This window comes from Loxodonta africana, chromosome 1, assembly GCF_030014295.1.
Source record: "Loxodonta africana isolate mLoxAfr1 chromosome 1, mLoxAfr1.hap2, whole genome shotgun sequence".
NCBI classification, from domain to species: Eukaryota; Metazoa; Chordata; class Mammalia; order Proboscidea; family Elephantidae; genus Loxodonta; species Loxodonta africana.
In genome coordinates this window covers 47,549,209-47,572,167 of record NC_087342.1, presented here as the reverse complement: position 1 = coordinate 47,572,167, position 22,959 = coordinate 47,549,209, and the positions used below count along the sequence as shown (strand labels likewise).

The 22,959-nt window shown below is 45.8% G+C and overlaps 1 protein-coding gene across 6 annotated transcripts in view; it reads right to left on the bottom strand.

Moving 5' to 3' along the window:
- Window positions 1–22,648, bottom strand: part of RREB1 (ras responsive element binding protein 1) — a 145,572-nt gene extending 122,924 nt beyond the window's left edge. For 2 of the 6 annotated variants that reach the window (XM_010597562.3, XM_010597563.3), the window contains exon 1: window positions 22,295–22,535. The gene's annotated coding sequence lies outside the window, so the exon portion shown is untranslated. Of the gene's footprint in view, window positions 1–20,998; window positions 21,193–21,663; window positions 21,780–22,290; window positions 22,536–22,585 lie in introns of those variants that run through there. The other 4 variants (XM_064280217.1, XM_023557665.2, XM_023557664.2 and 1 more) reach the window with 4 other exon arrangements.
- Between the last annotated feature and the right edge of the window lie 311 nt (window positions 22,649–22,959).

Below are 22,959 nucleotides of genomic sequence, written 5' to 3'. Positions count from 1 at the left end.
GCAAAGATAGGAATGTCAGATTGATAAAACATTTTTTAAGAGTTTCAGTAGCTAGCACATTTTCAGCTTTACTCATCTGTGTGGCAACCCTGTCCAAAATGAAGGCAAATTCAGGAGAGAAGCTTCAAACACAGCACACACACCACCACCTATCAGAAGCTTACACGATGCCAGACACAGGCCAAGTATTTACAGTGTTATTTATATAATACTCCACAATCCATGACGACATAGATCTGATTACCCCCATTTATGCATAAAGGAGGTCTGTTTAATAAAATAAAGAAAAAAAGAAGGACCCGTGGTGTGAAAAGCAAAAGCAGTTTCCAACCACGGTGTGTGCCTACGGGCAAGTTACCCAACTAATCTGTCTCCACCTGTAAAACGGGTAAAATAACCCCTGCCTCATTCATTCATTCAGCCAATATTTATTGAGCACCGGTATGTGCCAGGCACTACTGTAAATGCCTAGGCTGCACCAGGAACAAAACAGACAGAAAGAACAAGCCCTCATGGAGCTCACACTCTGGTGGGATGAACACAATACGTGCCTGAAACTTAATGAGGGCCTGATGAATGTTAGCTCTCTCTCTTCCCCCTCCTAAAATGCAAAAAGCATTAGAAACAAATTCAGTAAAGGTCATCAACCTTACATCATCCCAAACTAGAAATTATTACTTAACAAGCAAAAGCAAACCAGAGAAGATTAGGAGCACTTGTACTAGAGTACTCTGGTCTGAGTTCAAATTCTGGCTTTGTGACTTATTAGCTGGACTGACCTTGAGCAAGTTAATGAAACGCTGAATCTCAGCTTCCCCATCTGTAAGATGGAGATAGCAATGACCTCAAAAGGTTGATGCACGGATTCAATGAGATCAAGTACAGAAAGTGGGGATCCAGTGCCTCCTACATATAAAGAGTATCTGACTTGATCAGGATGATCTCTCCAAATCCCATCTTTCTTACAACTGCAGAATAAGGATAGTTACACCAACTGGACAGGCCCACTCTGTGGACTAACAGAGACAAGGCACACAAAGCATTTAACATGGTGGCCACATGATGGGGCCATCTCGGCCTTTTGAAAATTACTGTTAACCAAAGTGAATGGGGAGAGGGCAAGGAAGGCATCCTTCACTAGTGGGGCCCACAGCTAGCATTTGAAACAGGAGGCGGCATAAGCACAGTGAGTTAGAGGCTCTCGATACCAGGCGCTGAGCAGAGACCCCAATGGGCTTGTGGTGGTTGTGAAAAGACAACACCACTGAATCTGAGTCACGGGGTGATGGCTGAAGTGTGTGGGTTATGTCAGCCCTGGCTCTGCTGCCTCTCTTCTAGGCACATGTGGCTTCATCAGAAGGTTGAAAGAGCACAGGACAGGAATGGAAAGGAGGTTTCTACTTTGCAGGGTTTTGGCTGTGGAGGGTAAAAATGACTTGGAGGAATTATCAGTCAAAGTCATACATCCAGACCCAATGTTGCCCTTCTCTCCTTTTGGGCTGGGGCAGAGAATGGCAGCTTATCTGTCACCACCAGGAATACCAACAGCCAACGACCCAGCCAGCGTGATTCACAAATGGAGAGTGAGGACGGGGGGAGTTGGGAGACTGGGCTCAAGCCCCACAGCTACCAATACCTGAGGCCTCGAGCAGGTGAGCCAGGTGAGCCCACAGGCTCCACGTGTTCTCCTGACTCAATACACAACATCCAAGGACAAAGATGTGCTGGGCAAGCTTTTGAGTCCCTAATGGAAAACAATGCCTTCAGTAAACCAGTGATATTAAATACATAACCTACATACTGTACCAACACTGTAAACACAATATGTCGTGTAAGTGAACAAGCACCCAAAAGGGGCAACCAGGCAAAAGGGATCCCAACCAAAACCTATGGTGGAGGCTACGCTGAAGGCAGGTCTGTCACACCCTTCCTGAAACACATCACCCTCTTGGGGTGCTCACCTGGAGTTGGTAACTAAGAAGTCAAATATTAAGCAGCCAGAGTATGTGATTCAGTCTTCAAACAAGTCTACGGATGTACAGAAATAAAGTTTCCCCCCATGTAGACATCACTCCAGTGGCTTAAGGCAATTCAGAGCTCCTGAGCGTGGCTCAGTCCATCCTGTCCCAGCTGACGTGGGATGCGCTCCCTGCCTCAGGCCAGAAATAAACACTGAAGTGCTCCACTGCAGCCACGGACGGCGCAGATGCAGCCATGGCTTCCCTTTTGAGCAGGTCCCCTTCTGAGGCTGTCTCCAGGGCCAACAAGTCAACCTGTCCCTTCTCTGCTCAAAAACTCTTACGCAACTCCCTCCTTTTTACAGAAGGAAAGTTCAAATTCGGCCCCCTGCCCTGGCCCCACGTACCCTCCAACCCTATCATCTTCTAGTACACCATCCTCAACACCAAATTACACCCTAAACTCCAAACCAACCCTGCACTTTCCCACTAGGCTGTCAGCTCCTCCAGGAAGCGCGGGCACGACTCCTATAGGCTCCCTAGGCCTTGCTGTGGGCACTCAGCTCAGGATCCTCACTCACTGGAAATCCTGGTCATAATGCAAATGGCCCAAAGGCAAGACCCACCAGGCTTCACCACGTCTAGACCTAGTGACCTTTTAAACGTAGTAGCTACTCAACTAAGGTTATTTCAAATGAATTCTGAAGCATTCGAATAATGTGTTCCGCTCAAATCTAAGCAAAGTGTTGAGAAGAATCAAGGCAAATGAACTGAGTCAAGCAGCTCAGAGCTGCTCAGTTAAGAACTCTCCAGATTCCAGGGGTGGTCAGATTATCTATGACAAAGGATGAGCTGTAAAGCTTCCTGGTAGCTGTATGAACTCACAAGCGTTCACGTCTCAGCCTCAGTTTCCTGTCTTTGAAAATGAGAGAGTAATTCCTATACCTCATAAGGTGGTGCTGCCGATTACATACACGGAGTAACGAGCAACCGCCCAGCACGGTGCCCTGAACATTACGGTGCTTTGCTTTCCCGACTAGTGTGCCCCGACCGGTCACAGAGGCAAAAGGAATGCACTCAGCAGTACTTCCAGAGGCCCCATTTCCCACCCTGACTCCCCTGCTGGCCACACAAAGCCCTGCTACAGTTTACCAGCATCCCACTTCCTCTGGCATGATTCTAGCTCAAATGAGAGCACAACCCAAAAAACAAAACTACACAAAAAAAGGCTGCCAACAAATTGTCTTGATTTCTGGTGTAGGCAGTTGCAATCATAAAATACATAAATCCATTTTAGGTGATGAAATTTTTAACTTTAAGGTATAGATCCTGCCCAACCTACCAAATTTACAGGGGGCCTGTCCAGTTTTCACAACCCTCTCAGCCATGCCCAAGTTTTTACAGATAGGCCCCCCCTTCGTCAGTGAGTACAGGCATTGAAATTTATAAAGTCAGACCTATAAAAAATTTAATATCACCTCCCCAATGGCCAGAGGCTTCTGAAAACCTAAAAGACAGCATCATGGCTCTACAACAATTAATAACCCCCTGTCTTTTCTACCACCCGCCTGTCAGTTTGTTGTACTGTGGTGGTTTGTGTGTTCCTGTGATGCTGGAAGCAGGGTCACCCATGATGAACAGGTTTCAGTGGAGCTTCCAGGCTAAGACAGACTAGGGAGAAAAAAAAAAAAAAATTTTTTTTAAGACAGACTACAAAGAAAGGCCTGGCAATTTACTGTCAAATATTAGCCAATGAAAAACCTTATGGCTCACAACAGAATACTGTCCGATATAGTGCTGGAAAATGAGCCCCTAGACTAGAAGGCACTCAAGATACACAGTAGCTGCAACAATGGACTTGAGCATCGCAATGACTGTGAAGATGGCACAGGACCAGGCAATGTTTCCTTATGTTTATGTGGGGTCGCCATGAGTCGGAGCTGACTCAACAGCAGCTAACAACAATTGTCTTTTGGGCCTGCTACCCAACTTCCTTCCAAGCACCCAGGTTTTGTAAGTCTTGGGCAGAGTGCTTCTTCTTCTCAGGGCTGACTTCATCTGTAGTGAGGGAGGTAGGATCAGGGTGGGAACATCTATGAGGCGGAGGTTACAGGGATGGGGTGCAAATGCTATTCAGGTAAGCATCAGCGCCATCTTTATGAATGGATTCTATCACCACCAGAGAGAGGCCTTCAGCCCAAGGAGCCTTCATCCAACACTGTAAGTAAGCTAGCCCTCTGCTGTTCCCACCTAGCCCACCCACATGACTCCCAGCTAGCAAAACGGCGATTCTAATGAATAAATCGCATTTTACTAAGTACACCTCAAGTCGACTCCCAGGTCCACCTCAGTATCTTTGAGGGAAAAGAAAACAGTCTGTCCACTAAACAGTTCTGGAAAATGATGAGTTTAAATAAGTACCAATTAGTATGAGACAATGAAGGAAGTTTAAACATTGTTGGACTGAAGTCTATTTGCTGGAGATAAATATCCCCACCCTTCAACGATCATTTAACAACTCTTCAGAAGGCAGCCCACATGTCCTGGGCTTAAAATCTCTTGGGCGGGGGAACGGAAGAAACTATTTTGTTAAATATGGTACCAAATTCTAAGTTCGTTCTGCATTTCACTGAGCACACTGTCTCTTCCCGGCCTCCTTTTTCTAAAGGGTTAGCTGTGCTGTCTTTCTGTAGCACAGTGCCGCTTGCATCATGTCCTGCTTAAAAGCACCTGACGGCCCCCACTGTCTACACAATCTAGACCCAGGCTGTTAAAAAGAGTCACATGTCCACACTCCTCACAACTGGACACCCAACACCTCCCCCAAGCCCTATGCTCTAGTCGCACTGGACTTCTTGCCATACCCTGTCCCCAAATAAGCCTCATGCTTTCATACTCCAGGGCCTGTCGTTACTGTTCTTTTGCCTAGAAGTCGTTTTTACCTCTCCCCACACCCTTCTCCACGTGGCAGACCCTTCACATTTTAAGACCTCACTTCCCCTTTCCCAACCACTTCCCACTCCCAGGTCCTATGCACGTCCTTACAATCTAGCAGATGCTGTCTCCTTGCTCTGAGGACTGGTGTTAGAGTTGGGCCCAGGTTGTACACATCCTGGCATTCCAATCGGAGCCTGGTTCCTTGCAGGTGTCAAGGACAGTTCCTGCTGGCGTGCTTGAAAAGTGAGACAAAAGGACGCAGGATTCAGGCCTCCTAATCCAGATTCCTTTTCACTATTCGTCTGCTGAAGCGACTGTGCTGACGCGACCAAAATAATAACAGTACTAAACAGAGAAGAGGAGCCCTGGTGGTGCAGTGGTTAAGAGCTCGGCTGCTAACCAAAAGTTATCAGTTTGAATCCACCAGTTGCTCCCTGGAAACCCTATGGGGCAGTTCTATTCTGTCCTATAGGGTCGCTATGAGTTGGGATCAACTTGACGGCAACGGGTTAAACAGAGAAGATAGGTCAGTTATAATTGAGCTGGTGGCACAATGGCTGAAATTCTCTATTTGCTACTAATTTCAAAACCACCCTTCCCCAGAGACCCATCAGAAAGAAACGGGAAGCAGAAAATTAAGTGCTCATTGCAATTCAAGACCTACCCCTTCATGACTTGCTTCAGACCCCACTCTCCCAAAAGTGGTGGGGACAAGGCACAATGGCAACCCCATCCCAGAACTCTTTGAGGTAAAAAAAACAAACAGCTCCCATCCAGTCAACGCTAACTCATGGCAACCCCATGTGTGTCTGGGTAGAACTGTGCTCCACAGGATTCTCAATGGCTGATTTTTTGGAAGTCAATCACCAGGCCTTTCTCCCAAGGTGCCTCTGGGTGAATGTCCTGAATTCATCCATCCTCCAGTCAGTCCATGAGGCTCCAACTTTTTAAAAGGCAGAAACAATACCTCCTAAGTCTAGCTCCCTTGAATTTAAACAAAATTGAGGATTGGGATAGATATTAGATCCAATGTTTAACTGCTGCCTGGGTTTCACTTGTCATAGGTCATTGGTCCTCTTAGATCATCAATCCTGATCCCCCCATACCAACTGAGGCAAAATCTCAAGTTTATATGTTAAAAATAACCTATCTTAATAGAAATAACAACAGGCCTATTTTCAAGGCATTGGCGCCACAGAAATCCAAAACAAAACTAGATCCCCTAAATGCTGACAGAGCTTACAGTTTCCAGAAAGTGTCTTCAAAACTGACCAACATACGATTCCTACTTTGAAGCAGAACACAGGCACTTTTGTTGCTGTCGTTGGTTGCTGTCTAGTTGTTCTAACTCATGACGACCTCATGTACAACATGTTGCCCGGTCCTGTGCCATCTTCATGAGGGTTGGTATGTGTGAGTCCATTGTTTTGGCTAGGCATCAATCCATCTCACTGAGGGTCTCCCTCATTTTCACTGACCCTGTACAAACAATGATGTCCATTTCTAGCAAATGGTCTTTCCTGATGACATGTCCAAAGTAAGCGGCTGAAGTCTCGCCAGGTCTTTTACCAATCGATGTTAGAAGGGGACTGGGCCACAACAAAGGCTTTAAGGGACAGGAGAGCCCCAACTACCTACCACAGAGACGACCCGCAAAAGCCCAGAGTCCAAGACCCACCCTCTTCCATTTCCAGGGCATCTCCCTACCATGAGAAAGACCAGCCTCCTTTCCAGTAAGAGTTCATAAGCTCTGACCTTTCTAATGGAGCTTGGTGAAAATTTCATCATCCAGCTGAATTTGCTGAGGACTTAACCCCACCTTTTCAACAGGTCTCTCCCATCACGCAGGTTCCAAATGCTCTCTTTAGGGTCTTGCTGACCTCTTCTCTCAGTGTGATGACGCTACCCCTGCAAGCCTCTCTTCTCCAGGACATCTGACCTCCCCTTCTGACCTTCCCCAGAAGTGATGGCTAAATACAAGGTCAAAGAAGCTATTTCATGGATGTTTTAGTCACCATTTCTGGAAGCCAGAAACCTAGTCACACATTCCTTCTCGCCCATCTTTCCCCCTGATGTGTCTCAGAGGGCTCTGTACAAGGCAGGTTTTCAGTGAATAGTTACTTGGTGAACACATCATGTTCTCAGGGGAGGGAGTGGTTGGAAGCACAGGCTCTGGAGTCAGAGTTTACTGGTTTGAATCCTGCTAGTTGGTTGCCTCTCTGGGTGTCAATTTCCTCATCTGACTAATGGAGATAATAGCTGTACCTACATCATAGGATCAGAAAGTTGTGAGAAATGACCAAGATGACACACGTAAAGAATCTAGGACAATGGTTCAGGGCTCAATCAAAGAACGATCTTGTAACTGCTGCTCCTACTTCTACCATGCTGAGTTTTTTCCTACTTGAAAAGCCTAATCAAAAAAGGGTGAAAATTAAGGTGGAAAAACTTTTAGATTTTTGGCTTGCCAGACTTGAGTCACATGAATTAAGTCTAGCAAGGACAGAAGGGAAACTGAAATATTTAACTTCTAGTTTATCTGATTTAAAGCAAATACTGGCGGGCCTTGCCTAATGATGTTTTTCTCCAAAGGTGCTCTATAACTCAAATGCTATCCTGCTGAACTTACTTAAATGTGCCCTAGGTAAATTTCTTTGTAATATGAATAATTACAACCTAGTTTCTGCCGTTTAGGACTAGATTTTTGTGTATTTCCATTTTCTGAGTACACAAAAGACTCCCGAATATTGATGTAGTTTTAAGACTGTAAGACTGTCAGATGACCACTCGGGTCCTTTAAGTGGTTCCAATTAAGAAATAAGTTGCAAATCCAGTCATGAAAGTATTTCTGACACTCCTAACTAAAACCCTCATCAACTGTGAGAGTCCTACTGTGATTCGTGCCCAAAGACAAGCCAGCCAAACGAGCCCATCCAAAATGCCATTCACCATCAAGACAGCAATGAAATCAATCTGCTGGGCCATTCTGAATCACAGTCTTAAATATAATAATTTGATCAATGCTAACTCAACACACCAACACTTGCCATACCCTCTTTTTTAAGGACACCAGAAAATGGACACCTGACCATTCACCATTTTCTTGTGTACAGAATGGAGTGAGAAAGACACAAAGCAAGCTTCTAAGCACACATGCCACGTTATTCACCCACATCTACATCAGCATGTTTTTGAAAAGAAATAAAAGCAACAACAAAAGACCAAGACTAGCGGTAGCCATCCCTGTTCTCAGCACTGACTGTCTTCCCATGACTAAGTATCCCAGCGCTCGCTCATTCTAAGGTAGAAGACCCACTCCTCTGAGGGAAAGGGAAACTTCTACCGCATGTAGTCCAATGCCACGGTTTCACTTCTTTTAGTGCTGTGCGCTCTGGGTACAAAAAGAAGGGGACAGATCATGGACACCTTTAAGTATCACATGACCTGGCTTAACTGATATCACTTTGCACTCACCCGAACAAAGCTCACTAGAATTCCGAAGCATTTATTACTTTATTTTATTAATTTATTTCATTAGTCTCCTCAGAGGCTAAAAATGCAACTTTCATTCTCTGAATCGTAAAACACAGATGGTCTAACATAGCTAAAATATAGTTACATGAAGACATTCCGATACCCTAAGTCCTGGAGAACTTAACACCACCAGTTAAGCAGTGATACTATGAGTGGTGCAAGATACACAAACGTTTAAGGAAAAATACTCAACAGATTGAGTCCATCATCACCACTTTCTAGCACCAGCCTAAACAACCAACTATGGATGGTATACCCAAAAGTAAGCTTATAGACATTTGTCACCAGAAACTGGTTACTAAGGGTATTATTGACACCAGTTTTGGATAATCAGAACAAAGCAACTCTCAGTAAATTATATTTATAACAATGTTTGTAACGACTTATATCTGCTTGGATCACAGCGACGTGAAGGATTCGAGTAGCTTACTTAGTATCTTAAGATTTAAATTTTCGGAAAATATGCTTAAATTTGGTTTTAAAAGTTCTCTTCGCAGCATCTCCTCACCAAGCGATTTCAATTAGAAAAAGTAAAAGGAGAAAAGGTCTTTCCTGAATTTTTTCCCTCTATCCAGTTCATCGTCTCAAATACAGGGCTGGAATAAATTGTGATGACAGGTGTGGAAGCATCTATGCAAGTAAGCGGGAGATGAAAACTCATGTTCTCCCCAATGAGGACAAATGACCAATGCGTCTAGGGACCAAGAGGAAGTCCTGGTTTACACCAGTCAGGACTGATACCATAGATGCAATGATGAGTCACTGAATGATTTAAGGGGAAAGCACTACCTAAATCCAGGAGCTATGATAAGACTTTCTTGTGAGGTCATCTTAAATTATCGTGTCCCCAACTCATATACAAGGTGTTGAGTTTGCAGACAAGTGAGGAGACATCCTCATTCGGAAAGCAGTAATTCTAACACCAAAACCAAAAAACCAAACCCATTGTCATTGAGTCGATTCCACCTCATAATGACCCTAATAGAACAGAGTAGAACTGCCCCAGTAGGGTTTCCAAGAAGCACCTGGTGGATTTGAACTGCCAACCTTTTAGTTAGCAGCTGTAGCTCTTAACTACTAGGCCACCAGGGTTTCCAATTCTAACACAGCAGAAAGCAACTGAGGGTGGTTAAGTAGCCCAGAACATTAATGGAACTCTCTGAGAGTAGATTCCACACGTTTTCCCTTAGTAGGATAAAGCACAAGGCAACATGCCTGAGCTACAGTTTCTAAAAAAAAAAAATCTAGTCTTTATCAACTCAGGAGAAAGCATGTCACTTTCTATCTTGTTCCACAAAGATTTTGTTTGTAATGGAAAAAAAGTTAATTAAAACAATAAAAACCCAAGAGCATCCTGGGGGTAGTAAGTCTGCCACCTTCAGAGGTTGCTGTTATACTAGCAGGTGCCCTCGAGTCAGTTCTGGCTCATAAGAAGTGACCCTAAGCACAACAGAGCAAAACACTGCCCACTCCTGCGCCATCCTCACAATTATTGCTATGTTTGAGCCCACTGTTGCAGCCGATGTCAATCCATCTTATTGAGGGTTTTCCTCTCTTTCACTGACCCTACTGACCCTCAACTTACCAAGCATGATGTCCTTCTCCAGGGACTGGTCCCTCCTGATAGTATGTCCAAAGTACAAGAGACAAAGTCCCTCCATCTTTGATTCCAAGGAGCACTCTGGCTGTACTTCTTCCAAGACAGATTTGTTTGTTCTTCTGGTAGTCCATGGTATATGCAATATTCTTTGCCAACATCACAATTCAAAGGCATCAATTCTTCTTTGATCTTCCTCATTCATTGTCTAGCTTTCGCATGCATATGGGACAACGGAAAATACCATGGCTTAGGTGAGGTGTACCTTAGTCCTCAAAGTGACATCTTTGCTTTCTGGAGGTCTCTTGCAGCAGACTTGTCCAACGCAATACATCATTTGATTTCTTGATTGCTGCTTCCATAGGCATTGATTGTGGATACAAGTAAAATGAAATCCTTGACAACTTCAATCTTTTCTCCATTTATCACGATGTTGCTTACTGGTCCAGTTGTGAGGATTTTTGTTTTCTTTATGTTTAGGCATAATCCATACTGAAGTTTGTGGCCTTTGATCTTCATCAGTAAGTGCTTCAAGTCCTCTTCACTTTCAGCAAGCAAGGTTGTGTCATCTGCATATCACCAAAGGTAAAGTTGTTCAAAGACGGGCTAGATAATCAGTGGGGACAAGCTCCACTGCTCACAGAAAGGGCTACTCTTTCCATTTGGTACTCACCAGTCTAGTATGGAATCCAACACACGACAGAGACATGACACATTTCTGTTTACTGAATGGACTTTGTTTTCACATAGATTACTGGTCAAGCAAATACTGATGTAGTTCTAAGACATTAAGAGGGTCAGATGACCAGTGAGGTCCTTTTGGTCGTTCCAGTTAAGAAATAGGTTGGAATATCTGGTCAAGAAAGGGTTTCTGATACTCCTAACTATAGCCAATTCGGAGAACATTCCTATCCTGGTTCATACCCAAAGGCTCTTGCCCTGAGCCTATACTCACAAGTGGAACAGATAAAGCATTATAAAAACAAACAAAATTTAAAAGCCCTTAAGATTTAGTTGTGCATCTCATATGAAAATCATTCAAAAGCTCAAGTCATCTACAGGAAGGAAGGAAAGGGGAGGAGGGGAGAGAAGGAAGAAGCCATTCATTTCTTTCCATAGGTAAGAATATAACCTGTTTCTCACTTTTATGTAAGTGAGAATATACTTTATCTATGCCAGGTATATAATATTCAACCAACTAAAACATAATATAAGTAGAAAAATTCAAAACATAAAAATGTAACTCTTTTAAGGCTAGGTAACATACCTTGCTTATAAGCCTTACTTTATCCAGTGTTCCCAATCTCAGAGAAAGACACCACCATTCATCCAACCAGCTACAAAAGCCAGAGATCCAGGAGTCATCCCTATGCCTCCCTCTCTTCCCCTAAGTCCTTCTTACCTCATAAGTCTCTATCAAATCCATCCAGGCTCCCCATCTCTACTGGCACCATACTCCAAGCCACCTCTGGTTTTCAAAAAATAGCCTTTTAACTTCTTGCAAATAGAACGTGTAACAGCTGCCTCCTTCTAGCCTAGTCTATACTCTGAGCAGGAGTAATCTTTAAAAATGAAAATCTCATCATGCTACCCCTTGGCCTAAAACACTTCACAGCTTCCCAGAGTTATAAGACAAAGTTTCAAATACCTTGGAAACTCTGGTGGTGTAGTTGTTAAGAGCTAAGGCTGCTAACCAAAAGGTCGGCAGTCCGAATTCCCCAGATGCTCCCTGGAAACTCTATAGGCAAGTTCTATTCTGTCCTATAAGGTCGCTGTGACTCAGAATCGACTCAACAGCACCGGGTTTTTTTTTTTTTAAGAAGCATGATCTCGTCCCTACCTATCTCACCATGTGTCATTCACTTCTTTCATCTTTCTCTACCTTCATGCACGCTGCTTCCTTAGCTACACCCCTCCCCTCCAATCCCAGGACCTTTGTACGTGCTATTCTCTGAAGCTCTCCTTCCTTCCTTTCACCATCCTTCAGACATCAGCTCAAATGTTACTTCCATAGGAGATGCCTTCCTTGACCTAACTCCCAGCATCCTCCACTCCCCTCACACACAGAGGCCAAACCTCATTTCACACGTTCTCGTCACTCTTCGCTTGTAGCGCTACCACAGTTGAGCTACACACAACTAACCAGCTGGTTGTTTACCATGTTTTTTCCAATGCAATATATACTCTATGGACTAGCACTGTTTATCTCGGCCATTATCAGCACCTTTGGTGCTTATCACAGTGCCCTCACATAGGAGATACTCATATGTTCATTGAATAAGTAAAAATCAATAAATAAATATCTGTAAAGGTAAAAAAAATAAACCACAGGGATGGGCAAATTTGGTGGTGGAAAACTAGAGACTGAATCGATAACAAATCACACTTGATATAATATTTTAGAGAAAGGAGGGTTACGAAGCCTACTAAACTCTTAAACAGTTCTCAGAAACCTTATTTTCATGATTGAAATACAGATTAAATTCAGAAACATGCAAATTAAGTCTCCTTTAAATTATACTTGGTTTAAGATCTGACGTAGAACAGCTTAATCAAACACATATAGATTGGGAAATCCATTTGAGATGTTCACTAATCAGTTATATAATTATCCCCCAAAACAACAATTAAAAGTACTAAAGCAGAAGAGAAAACGGCTTTTAAAAAATCGGTTTTCCACATCGGGGGGGAAATATATAAGGTACTTAGAAATACAACTAAGTTAGAATATCATATAAACATATCCGGCAGGTTTGAACCTATGCACTAGATAACAAGTAAGCATTTATTAAAGAATATTTCAAGCTAGTGACGTTATTTTTCCTCAACTAGCATTTCATGTTAAAGTGTGCCAAGACCTCCCACCATCCAGTTTGTTGTTGTTGTTAATTTAAAAGGAAACTAGTCTGAAAAGGAAACGCACTCACAGGGTTGAAAACGTGAAGGTACATATGGGTCTATGTGAAAATCCTCCCAAAACTTCATCCTCCAGCTACCCAAGTCCCTTCCCAGTACCCCTATTGCTACATATACACGTACCTCTATCAAAAGGAAGTGAAAAAAAAATTTTAAGATGATCTTGTTTGTTAGATAAAGTCTCAGCATAAAGGAAGCTCCCCGAAAACAGTGCAAATGATTCTTTTTACAAACATGATCTATGATCAACTTTTGTCAAGTACCTATGTTGCCCACGTATACAAATAAAGCAAGCTCTAAACCTGTAGGTTTTGAGTTTGATATTTTGTTTTAAATCCAAGGAGTAAAGCGGGAAAAAAAGAGAAGTCAAATTATACACAGACCAACACTCCTATTAACTCATGCCACTAATGAAATAAAAATTTAACTAAGCAGAGAAAATGGGCCCACACACTGGAGCTCTGAAATGGTTTTGGTCTTTGATCTGCGTGCCCATCTCTCTTATTTAATGTAAACTTCAAACCAAGAGCCAAGAAAAGTGGTTATAATTAGGAAAGGTCCTGGTGTGACGGCTTTCAGAGCAACCAGGCATTAACAGGGATTTTTCTCAGTAATTTTTGAGTAAATTAAGCTCAGCAAATGTCTTATTTTAAAATTTCTGTAATTCAACACCTCTCCGCCAACAGTGTGCACCTAGCCCCAAAACTCTGCATAATGGGTGCGCATAAACGTGTGTTGACTTCTGTTTTCTTCTCTTATTTCTTTTGATTTAGGCCTCTGCTTCCAAATCACACATGGCTCCACTCCAAAAATAACCTGTGCCTTCTCAAAGCCACTCATTTTTGCATTAGAAAATTGATTCAATCAACAGACGTGATGGCGTGAGCACCAGCTATGCCGGCGTTGTGCTAGATACAGGAGATGAAAAATATGGATGAGAGGCTCTATTCCAGGGGAGGTGGAAAGACAGAACATAGATGAAAGGATGACAGACAGGACGGATGGGGTGAGTTATTCCAAATCCTCCCTTGAAGGATTGGTACTGGAGATGGGTCTTGAACAAACAGTAAGAACTGTTGTTTGCTGGGGGAAGGGAACGAGAGACACAACTAAAATCAACAATCCACGCAAAAGCAGGGCAGTCAGAAAGTTTTCACTGTGGCAGTGGTGTAGAGAGAAAGTGGCCAGAGCTGAGACTAGACAGTTTAGAAGCAGGGACAAAGGTCGTTGTATGCCCAGGATTTCTCCCGTAGACAATAGGGAGTCGAGATGTTTTTAAGCAAGTAAACAGCATGAGCAGCTTCAGTTTCTGAGGCAGCAAAGCGAAGGATGAACTGGAGTAGGGAGAGACTGGTGACAGGAAATTAATGGAGGAGGCTTTTGTGATATGAGGGCCTTAGGGTCAGGGGTGATAGCAAGGCGGGGAGACGGCAAGGTTCAATGTCGGAGCTGATGTGGGGAGAGGTTCTGGGAGGGTTTGGAGACTGACTGAACCTGAGGGCCGAGAGAGAAACACGAAGTCAAGGGTGGCAACAAGGTTTCTGGCTTCGAAGACTGGATGGATGGTGGCATTTCGGATCAACTTTCAGAAGCCTGGGAGATGACTTTCATTTTTACAAGTGAACTTTCGGGTACTTGCAGGGTGATCCTCACGGCAAAAGGCTGGAGCTTAGGAGAAGTTATCAACAGAGAAAGAGAGCTGGGAGTTGTGGGTTTACAGGTCATAGTACCCATCGTTGTTGAGTCGATTCAGACTCACAGCAGCCCTATAGGACAGAGTAGAGCTGCTCCAGAGGGTTTTCAAGGAGCGTCTGGTAGATTCGAACTGCCGACCTTTGGTTAGCAGCTGTAGCACTTAACCACTATGCCACCAGCGTTTCCACAGGTCATAGTAGAGGGCGCGAAAGTACCTGACTCCACAGGGATGCAGGAACTCGGCTCTTAACGACCAGGTATGGGACTGCAAATGTGCCTTCTGAGTGAGGTCAGTATGGATGTGAGCAGGAAGCTTACAGTTGTCCACTGTGTTACGATGTAAAAAAGCAACCTTCACCTTTCTACACTAAGTGGGAGCACCCAGTCCTTGGAGCTCATCCATGAAGGTGCCATTTTGAGGCAACTACCTCTCCCTACATACTGCCCTTCCTTTTCTTGACCTCCCACTGCCCTCTCTTCCTGTCTCCTTCTCCTGCTCCATGATTTACTCTTTGCCTCCTACCTCTGTCAGAGACCCAGGACAAGGGTTTCAGTCAAGATCTCTCTTGTCACTACACGAGACACTTCTGGTCTGAGGAAACTGGGTTTTAAGTTTACATATCTTTTTTTTTTTTAATCAACCACCTTTTCATATATTGGCAGTTCAAGAATCTCAAGACCATTGTAATCACTGTCTCCTTCCCATCATTCTCTCTCTACCCCTTCTAAACTCCTAACTACGGTGCAGGGTCCACCCAGCTGTATGCCATCTACCCCCAATAGGACATATAGGGACAGAAGACCAGACTCAAAACACTGCCTTTTAAAAAGGGCAAATAGTTAAGTAAGAACTTTGAAAAACTCGAGAAAACAAAATAAGGGAAACTACAGGTGCAAAACATTAACTGTCAAGCAAGTAAGGGCTAGTTCAAACACTTAAAAAAAAAAAAAGGTAAACTCCACAGAACTTAAACCAGGAGGGTGAACTGGCACATGACAGCACCCACAGCAAGTTTCCTACATCCTAAAGTTGTTCAGAAGGCTGAGCCATCCCACCAACTCAACCTCACAACACCAGTCAACCTAGTTTATTTTAGATGTAGAGGGGTTCCACGACTTTCATTTTACTGCTGGGTTTTTAAATATGTTTAATGCCACCTGATGTTTTTCCCAAACCCAAATTGTCTGTGGAGCCCTGGCCTTGCCAGCCTCGGCCCCTGACAGGCATGCAAGGACAGCTTACTTTATGAAATGCCAGATCTCCACGTGCATCACATCCGAGACAAGGAGCACACCAGGCTACCTGTACCCACAAAGGTCTTCTGTACTTGTAAGCAGGGTTTCTCAGCCCTAGTACCACTGACATTTTGGACCATACAATCCTTCATTGGGGGGAGAAGCTGTGCTGCGCTCTGTAGGATGTTTAGCATCCCTAGCCTCTACCCACCAGATGCCTGTAGCACCCCTCCCCGAGGTGTGACAGGCAAAATGTGCCTTCCGGCATTGCTAAATGTCCCAGGGAGACAAAGTCACCTGGTGGAGAACCACTGCTTTAAAGGGTAAGTCTGAGGCTTGTGACCTGCCTGTCCTTAAATTACATACCTAAGTGAACCTCCTTAAAAAGAATCTGCCAGTTCTCTTTGCCTCCCAGCACTGAGAGCAACAAGAAAGTGCCGCATTTCCCCAATTTGAACATAAGCTCCTCCCAGGCAAATTCTGCCTAAGGTAATGGAGTTGTGCAAAACGCTGGGAAGGAAATCCAGAGTGGATACCCACAAAGCTTCCTGTGCTCAAAATATACCACTTTCTTCCATATATAGATTTTTTCCTTTCTGGAACATTTATTTTATCCTTACGACAACCCATGAGGTAGAGAACCTACTAAAAACACATGTATAATCGCATTCATCAACAGAAATGCTGGCACAGGCTAATATTTCTTTTTTAATTAAAAAAAAATTTTTTTTTTTAATTACCTGACATCTTCAAATTCAACCACAGAATTATTTTGAAAAGGATCTGGTCTCATTCAAACACACACGCTGTGTATTTGATGCTAAGTCCTCTGAGGCCACACGGACACTTTAAAGCGCAAGTATCTACTGAGCTAGGCTGGAGACAGGAGTTCTGGGTCATAGGCTTGATTCATTAGCAACCACCGGGTAGATCCTGGCACATCTGTAAAATGGGCTAACAGACTCACCGAACCCTCAGAGTGTTGCTCTGAAGATAAAAATCTTTGTGAAAGGTCTTCCCCGAAGCAGTGCAAAAATAACTTTATCCAAAGTACATCTTTAGAAAAAAAATTTTAGACGTAATTACAGCCTCCAAGTAACAAACTTTTTCTTATAACAGTCCTACCCCCACGGTCTCTGAAAAGGGGGCAAAACTAATGAAATACCAAGCAAAACCAGACAAAAAATCAAGCCAATGCCATCAAGTCAACTCACAACATAGTGACCCTATAGGGAAAACAAACAGAGCCACTGAAAAGCTTTTTCTCATTACCCCTCCAAGACTTTTTCTCCACCTCGGACAATGCCAGGTGGCGGGGGCGGGGGGGGGTTCATTCTGCTTTTTCCACGCTGTCAGTACCACCCACCCTCAGAGTCTGAAGGTCCTCGGGTGAATCCAGGTAGAAGCATTCAGCTACCCAGCCTGGTGACTTTACACAGGCTTTCAAATTCTCTTAGCATTACTTGTTTGAATCACACTGAACAAACAGTCTCCACCCTCTCCCACTTCTTTTGTCTGAAGCACCTATTCAGCCAGCCACCTTTAATGATGGGCAGACTGGCTAACCTGTACCCTGAAGTACCATCAAAAACAAGATGCGCCAGTTGCTGCTTCCAGATCCCTTCCCCTCCCCCTTTACTCCACCCCTTCTTCCGCCAACATCCAGAGCCATCGCAGGCTAACTCTGCTTCACCTCATATCAGCATCAACTACCCCAGGAACGTGACTCCAGGTTTTCTCCTTAAGTGACAAGAGAAAATGACGAGGCCACAGTCGATGACAGACTGCCAACATAGACGGAAAAAAAGGCTGTCTCCCTCACTCCCCACCCTCCTGATTCCCCTACCTCAGTAAGAATGAAAACAGACGCCTCTCCTTTCTGTATTCTGCCTTCCATGGGAGTGGGGGAAATTAAAAATAAGTGATGCATTTCAGAAAGCACATCGCATGCCTCCCTCCGTGTTTCATATGGTACAACTTTTACCTCTGATTTATGGGGAGGCCCCCCAGAGCCTGGAAATCAAAATCTGACCCCTGCTTTTGGAAGAGGGTCACAGCTATTTCTACTGAAAAAAATCTCTTTAATAGATGTTTAAAAAAGAAAACATATCTACCTTCCCCCTGGAAAAAAAGAGCCCACCCAATTTCTTAATCATATTTGGATGTAAAAGGTATTACTCAACTTTACCTGTTCAGTAGGTCAGATATACACAAATAACCTTGAGGCAGGGCAACATCTGACCTAACAGTAGGCCTGCTTTCAACCAAGACACCAGGGCTACCAACCTAGCCTCCACTCAAATTTCAACCATTTTACCTCACCGAAAACTTCAATGCCTTTAAACATAGTTATAGCTGAATTACAATACAAATCACCATTTTTTTTCTCTAACATTTGGTCAGTGTTTCCAAAGATACTACAAACCTAATATAATTATTTTGAAAGGATATCTAAGAACCGGGCTGAATTAACTGAGGAGTCCTGTCAAGACCTCATCTAAGGAATGATAAACTCAGTAACCGGGACGAAAACTACTGTCACCTTATCAGGACAGACTGTATTGCATACTTCCTATGTATACTACATTGCATTTTCTACCTTTTCAATGCAAATCTTATTTAATAAAAGAAAAAAAGTAAGACATTCCTTTAACGACTATGTAGAATTTCCAAAACAGACCCAAAAAAGTCTGTTACTAATACATGAAATAAGGTGATGTGACACATACACATCCTGGGAAAGGTTCAACCTAAACACACTGGTAAGACCTCTGCCCAGACCTGCCGTTTGACACCATTTGCTGGTCAAACAGCACCGAACTTCAATTAAAGACATTTACCAAAAAAAAAAAAGTGATTATTTAAGTATAGTAACAAAAAACCCATACAAAACAAACTTAATGTCCTACCTGTTTAGGTCAAAGGACACAGAGGATTCAAAAATTAATTAAACCTAGTAAATAATGTAAAACAGAGGAGGACTCCCTTTCAAAAATGCTCTGGTTAATTTTAGCATCCTTCTGTTTAGCTGCTTAGCAACCCTTATCCTATGACCTTCGAAGCACCACCTACTTTTCAGAAGGATAATGAATAGAAACATCAAAAGGATTCACTTGTTTGTAGAGAGCACATTTCACCAATTTTTGTAGGAGTTAAGTCTATACTAACTATGCCATGCAAAAATTTTTACTTCAGTAACTGGGAAATCTCCCTAATTGAAAAGTAATAAATAATGTTGACAAGTGAGCATATGATGGCAAGCAAAAGACTTCTAAACTAGTGCCTGGGTACAGCAGGTAAAAAAAAAAAAAAATTTTTTTTTTTTTGTAACGTTTGATAAACAGCTGTGGATCAAATAAACGCAGGACAGATAAGGTTAGGTTTATTTTCCTCCTTCAACAGTCTGTACCTGGACTGGATGCAAATCAGGTCTCAGGAGTGAGCCTGAAGATATCTAACATAAAAGACCCTTCGATCAAAAGGTCACTCACTGGGTGATGTAAATAGTTAGGAATGAATGTATCACCTGTGCCAGCTGAGTCAGCCTCATATTCCCCATCACACAACTAACACTTGTCTGCCAAAGGGCTTCTGCTCTGTATTTCTGATGAAAACTAAAATGCTATCTAGAAAAATCCAGGTGGTGATATGCCATACAAGACCAAACATTAGCAGCATTTCCTAACACTATCACATTTTCCAGCAAATCCTCTTTTAAAGCAAAACATCCTAAAATGCCACCAGTTTAGCAGTATTTTAAGAATGATAAGACAGTACAAAGTACAAGTTCAATTAACAACCTAAAATGGAGCAAAAGCTAAACAAATAATCAAAGGAGTCTCTCCCTTTCTTTTGTAAAAGAGGGGGAAGGTGTTTTTTTTTTTTTTTCACACATTTAAAACTTGATTAAAGCCATTCAAATGTTTAATTCTTCAGTGTGACCAAAGCTCAAAAACACATCAAAGCAGGACCCATCAGAGGGTACCCAGAAGGCTCCCTCCAAAGAGATGGGGTTTAAAAAAAAAAAAAACTAAACTAAAATTAGTGGCCCACCTTTGCATAAGTTATTTGAAGAGTAATCTCAAACCCATCCCTTGAAAAGTTCTGTGGAACTCTTGAAAAAAACATAGAACTCAACGTTTTAAAAAGAAAGTTTTAGACTTCCGGATCCAATCATGTCTTAGAACCATACCTGAGTACTACTTATAAAAGCACCAAGTCTAAAGGATGCTTTTAACGGGTGTGAAAAAAATAATTATTTGCAGTTCCCTTTTCTCCACCTTTCACTTCAGTTAAAATTTTCCCAGATTAAACTCGCTGCACAGGCGCAGGCCACTGCCTGGCTAAAAGAAAGAGATCTCAGAAACACAGTGATGCACAGTAGCAACTAACCCTTTACAGAAACCATTTCGAGTCTCCTCTTCAGGACAGAAATATCACGCTATTTCTAGTATCCCTATCCAAGAGGCAAACTTTTATTTCCCTTAGCTTATAAAGGGCTAAACGTAAACCCGAACTCTAGAGCAACAACGAAGGTTAATTTCTCTATTTATGAAAATTCCCGGACAGGTTTTTCAGCATACCTAAAACTTATGTTTATAATTCACCCTTCTATCTCTCCACTACTACCCCTAATAAAGTAAAATAACAACATCAAAAAAAAAAAAAAAAAAACCCTCCAAAGTGCCCGAATGTTTGCTGGGCTGGCTCTGAAGCCGTGTAGAATTTCGTAATGGAATGTGAACTGCTCGTCCGGATCTGGGCTCACGTTCTATCTCCTAACCAGTAAGGAGCGAGGGAAGGCAAATCTGCTGAGCAAGGAAAACTACTTTCCTCCTCTTTTATAATCCATCACGGATGCATCGCGCAGTGTCCAGTCGCTGGAGGAAACTGCACGCGGCGCCTGTCAACCACCCCTCCTGCGGCCCGAGTGCCGCTGATCGCGGGGCATCGGCGCCCCTCACCACCCTCCTCTGCCCGGCGACAAAGTGGGCTCTCGGCGACGCCCCGCGACCCGCCGCAGCCCGGCGCTCGCCCGGAGCCCCTGCGCGCCGCACCCCCGCTTAGAGAAAAAAGTCACTCGGTCCAGAGTGACCCGGCCCGCGGCCCCGCGCCCGGTACTCACGCGCCGCGCCCGGGAGCCGAGTCACCACATCCTCGACGCGACTCTCCAGCCCCATCCAGGAAAACGCTGCTGCCCAGGGAGGGGGCCGGCCCGGGGAAGGACCTCCCCTGCTCCTTAGCAACCATTAAGGTCGCAGTTTCCTAAGAGACCGCGAGCGGGGCGGAGGCTGGGGGCGGCCCGAGCCTGGGGGTCTGGGCCCCGCCCGCCGCCTGCCGCCCGCCCCCGCCCCGCGTCGCAGCCGGGATGGAGGAGGACCTGAGGCCAGAAGTCGCGGAGAACTGGTCCAGCGGGCGCCGGACAAAAGTTCTGCACAAGCTCCCGCAGCGGCCCGCGGCCCCGCTCGGATGCTCCGGCCCCTCCCGGGCTGGGACGGCCGCGGGCGCCGCGGTACCCCTAGCGCCCCGCCGCGCACCCATCCCCGGGCTCCCGGCGAGACACGTACGCGCCACGCCAGCGGCAAGGACAACCGAACAATACGTCCCGATGTGGCTCTGGCCGACACCCCCCCAAGTCACCCCGGAGCTGGGGCCAAACCTCATCCCCGCCAGCGGGCCGGAGTACCCGCCGAGCGCCGAGACTAAGTCCGAGAGAATGCGCAGGCGATGCTCCAGCCGAGCTGCTGGGCAGCCCAGCCGGTCCGCCACGAGCCCCGCGGCCCCGGCTACCTTGCAGCGGGTGCCGTCATCCCCGCGCTCGCGGCCCCGGGAGTGACTCGAAAGTATGCAGGAGCAGAGTTTCCCCTCCCACAGGGGGGGGAGGGATGTCGGGGGAGGAGGGCGGAAGATGGAGCGCGGCGCTGGGAAGATGTCTCTGGCCCGCGGTCCGCGCACCATCCGAGTTCTGGCCGGCGCTAGTTAAAAATAAACTTTGCTGCTGCCGGGGACGGCTGGGAGCCGGCCGGGGCCCAGCGCTGCGACGCGCAAGTGTGGATGCACATCAGGTCCTGCGAGCAGCGGCGGGCGCTCGCGGGAGCGGACGGGTCGAGTCAGCAGCTCGGGAAGGGGAAAGGAGCAGAGGAAGGGGAGGGAGGAGGAGGAGGAGCGGCGGCCGGCCCCTCGGGCAGCCCGAGGGGAGAGGCGGCCCGCTCATCCCCGCCAGCCCCGAGGCGCAAGCGACGCGGCGGGGAGCGCGCGTGGGCCCCCTTGCCCCGTGGAAGGCAGAGTTTAAAAAGTGCAACCGGCTGTGCAGAGTGCACCCTGCCCATCCCAAAAGTTCTTGAAAAGGGCGCTCCCGCTCAGACCCGGACATTCCACGGCGATCCGACGAAAGCGAGCCAAACCCGGAGCGCGTACTTACGGCCGCCCAGGGCGGTGTGCTCCGGAGCATGATGGAGGGGCGTCCGGGGGCTGCGGGGCGAGAGAGAGAGAAGAGATGCAAACTTGTTCCGGAAAAGGAATCAAAATGGCGTTTCTGGATGTGCAAAGTTCATCAACTCCGCAGTCACTTCCCCTCCTCCTCTGCTCCCCGCAGGAGGGAGGTGGGCTCGCAGCTGGCGACCCCCGGCGCCCCGAGCCGCGGTCCGGCCCCCCGCCTCGGCCCCCGGCCCTCTCCTGCCGCACGCTCGCCTCCTCGCTCTCCCTTGCTCACCCTGATAAGTAGACACATCACGTGTTGCTCCTGCTAGTCTCCTGGGGACGTGTTACTGAGCGGCGGCGGCGGCGGCCCGGGCGGGGGGGGGAGCGGTACCCGCCGGGCCCCCGCCTCCCCCACCCCGATTTTGGCCGAGTGGTCGTACTTTGCATCCCAGAACCGAAAGAGGTGGCGCCCCCCACCCCCACCACAGCCCCAGGGTGGCCCCACTTCCTCCGGGAGGGCCCCGGGCCAGGGGAGGACCCGCCCGAGGGGAAGGGTCGCGGCGACCGCATCTGAGCGCGATCGCAATCAGCCCGGCGCTCGCTAGCCGGCCACCTCGGCCCGCCACCGCGCCCCTTCCTCCCCGACCCCTCACTGAGGGCCTCCCG